The sequence below is a fragment of the Nuphar pumila genome, chromosome 14 (assembly GCF_984573655.1).
Source record: "Nuphar pumila chromosome 14, dmNupPumi1.hap1.1, whole genome shotgun sequence".
Taxonomy (NCBI): Eukaryota; Viridiplantae; Streptophyta; class Magnoliopsida; order Nymphaeales; family Nymphaeaceae; genus Nuphar; species Nuphar pumila.
In genome coordinates this window covers 84,182,200-84,185,305 of record NC_143262.1, presented here as the reverse complement: position 1 = coordinate 84,185,305, position 3,106 = coordinate 84,182,200, and the positions used below count along the sequence as shown (strand labels likewise).

General features: G+C 44.9%; 1 pseudogene; it reads right to left on the bottom strand.

Moving 5' to 3' along the window:
• Positions 1–903: 903 nt before the first annotated feature.
• LOC149817177 (putative pentatricopeptide repeat-containing protein At5g37570 pseudogene) lies at positions 904–2,559 on the bottom strand (annotated as a pseudogene).
• Between the last annotated feature and the right edge of the window lie 547 nt (positions 2,560–3,106).

Below are 3,106 nucleotides of genomic sequence, written 5' to 3'. Positions count from 1 at the left end.
TTTTCAGATGAACTGATGAACAGCTCCCAAGCGGGCCTGAAAATACTGCTTAGCAAAATCCAAGCAAAAGCCAAACATAAACATGAAACATATTTGTTGTCTTACAGATGCCAAGATCTAGCACTAATTAGTTACTTTCTCATGTAATCATGTTACAGGAGAGTAACAAATTTGGACTATTAGTTACATCAGGGGTACGATCAAGATCTCTCATCAACCTCCATAAGAATTTACTGTTTTATTCATCTTTTGGTCATCGTATGCTTGAAGACATTGATATTTACAGAAATGAGAAATTCTTAAGCCTTTGTGTTATTACAGCTTCTCAAATTATATAGGTCTAAGCCTTCTTTTAATATGCAAAATCCCAGAATTTCATCTCAGAAAACTAGGATGACAGTTTATCAACTGAAATAAGCATGCCACAATGCAGTACTTCATCCTCAATCAAGCTTTAGATATTCTGGAATACGGATTACTCTACTAGCCTGTCAGTTTTACTCGTTAATTTTTCCAATCTATGAGCCCACCAGCAATGGTTAGTTACATAGCAAGGTGGGCATTACAATTGCAACGGCTCTACTTGGCGCTCAGGAGACTTGAGCTTCCCCACATGGACTCCCTTCTCACTTCCAAAACACTTCATTTCACAGTGACAAGCTGATCAAAAGCATCAAATCGATCTTTAATCGCTGGTAACTTCTTGAATGTGATTCACATGCAACAGAATACTTGCCAATTGCACAAACTTGATGGATGGTCTTCCCCTTCGTACGAAGAGTGCAATCAAGGAAGTGAACTAGAGCAAGCCAGAAAAGCACATGCCTCAAAAAATTGGTTCAATTCACACCTTGAACATGCCCTTGAAGCAATATTAGCGACTCTAGCAATCTACCAATTCAGTCATCTAGGCACTGGCAATCCAACTACCTTGTTTACTTCGATCCAACTACATCCGGGAAGCTTCTTGTTCCCCCTCTCCCTCAGTGTCCACCGCACACGAGCAGCATCTGCCCACTGATTCCTCGAGGCATAGATACTAGCTAGGAGTACATAATTCCCAGTATTTTCAGGCTCCAACACAAAGAGCTTCTCTGCAACACTCTCTGCTATGTCAATGTTGTTGTGGGTTCTACAAGCAGCAAGTAATGCACCGAGAGCACCAGCATGAGGTCCCATTGGCATACTTTTCACTAGCTCATGTGCTTCCTCAAGGCGACCAGCCCGGCCAAGAAGATCCACAACGCAAGCATAGTGATCTGCCCAAGGCACCATTCCATGATCTTTAACCATGCTTTCCCAAAAGCGCAAGCCATCGTCGACTAGCCCAGTGTGGCTACAAGCAGTTAGAACACCAACATACGTAATTTCATGTGGTTCAATTTCTTCTATCTGCATGCGTTGGAACACTTCAAGGGCTTTGTTACCATAACCATGAGAAGCTAGGCCACTAATCAGTGCACTATAAGAGAATGCATCTCTTTGAGGGATCATATCGAAACATTGGCATGCTTTCTCCACGTTTCCACATTTAGCGTGCATGTCAACAAGCGCCGTAAGCACGTGATTGTTCAATTCAATATTGTTGCGAATCACAAAGGAATCAGCCCAATTCGCCAATTCTGCACCACCCAATTGGGCACACGCGGAGATGACACTGGTCATAGTGACAGCATCAGGCTTCACCTTAGAATCCCGCATTCTATCAAACATTTTTAGAGCTTCCCTCGGCTGCCCATTCTGCGCATACCCAGTGATCATAGCAGTCCAAGAAATCAAATTGCGGTGAGGCATCCGCTCAAAGAGACTACATCCCTTCTCTACCTGCCCGCATTTTGTGTAGCCCACAACCATGGTGGTCCAAGACACAACATTTCTCTCAGGCATTTCCTCAAACACTTTGGCCGCTGCAGACATATCCTCACATCTCACATACCCCACGATCATGGCATTCCAAGAAATCACGTTTCTGACCGGCATTCTATCGAACAACTTGCGGGCATCACTCATATCACCGATTCGAGCATACCCACCTAAAATAGCATTCCAAGACACAACATCTCTCTTAGGCATTTCATCAAACACTCGGCGAGCAAGATCCAGGTCACCACATTTCGCGTACATGTCTGTCAGTGCATTCTGCAATTCAAGGTTCAACATCAACCCAATTCTCACGGAGCGGCCATGGATCTCGCTGCCTACGGAAAGCTCCGAAAGGCCAGCGCAAGAGTTGAGCAGAAAGGGGAGGGTGAAATTATCAGGCTTGATGTTGGTCCTCGTCATCTGGCGGTAGAGGAGGATGGCGTCCAACCAAAGAGAGCTTTTAGTCAAGGACCTCACCATCTGGTTGTAGACAGCGAGGTTGGGTTGGTGCAGGGAGTTGAAGACCATCTTGGCATAAGGAGTGGCTTGAAGGGGATTGCAGAGGGAGATGAGGGTGGCTGCAATTGAGTTGTTATGGTGGATGTTGGTTCTGAAGATGTGGGCGTGGATCTGCTTGAGGCGTGGGAAGGAGGTGCATGATGACTTGAGAAGGGAGGCCGTGGCATCAACCCCCATGGTTGTTGGCGCATGGCTTCCTATGACAGAAAGATATCATGAGGGGATGGAAGCAGTCGAGTTTGATCCGTTTGGACGATCAGGATCCGGTCATCCGTAAAGTCATTGAACCAGATCATGTGGGATTGCTTAAGTGCCTGCTTATGTGACACAAAGCCAATCACATGACAGCATTCCATGGGCTCTGGGTCAGCTCGCGGTGGGGCCTTGTCAGACCCGATTTTGTATAGGGCCTAAAACTAAGACTCAATGTAATTTGGGTTGGGTTAGGGCTAGAAATTGTGGACTCATCCGGGTTAACGGGTTCGGGTATATGTATCACGTTGGTCTTTAATAAATCCATTTTGATTCGGATATGATTAGGGTCTCGGTATGACTGAAAAAGTAGACCCATATGCGTTATTGGGTTTTGGTATGGATGGTTCAGGTCTTTAAGGGGTTCGAGTTCGGCTCGGCCTTGATATGATTGGTATTCTAAACCTGATTACCCGTCAATAAAAAAGTATGTAAATTAATAGAATCAACTATTCATTTATACTGCTAAGAA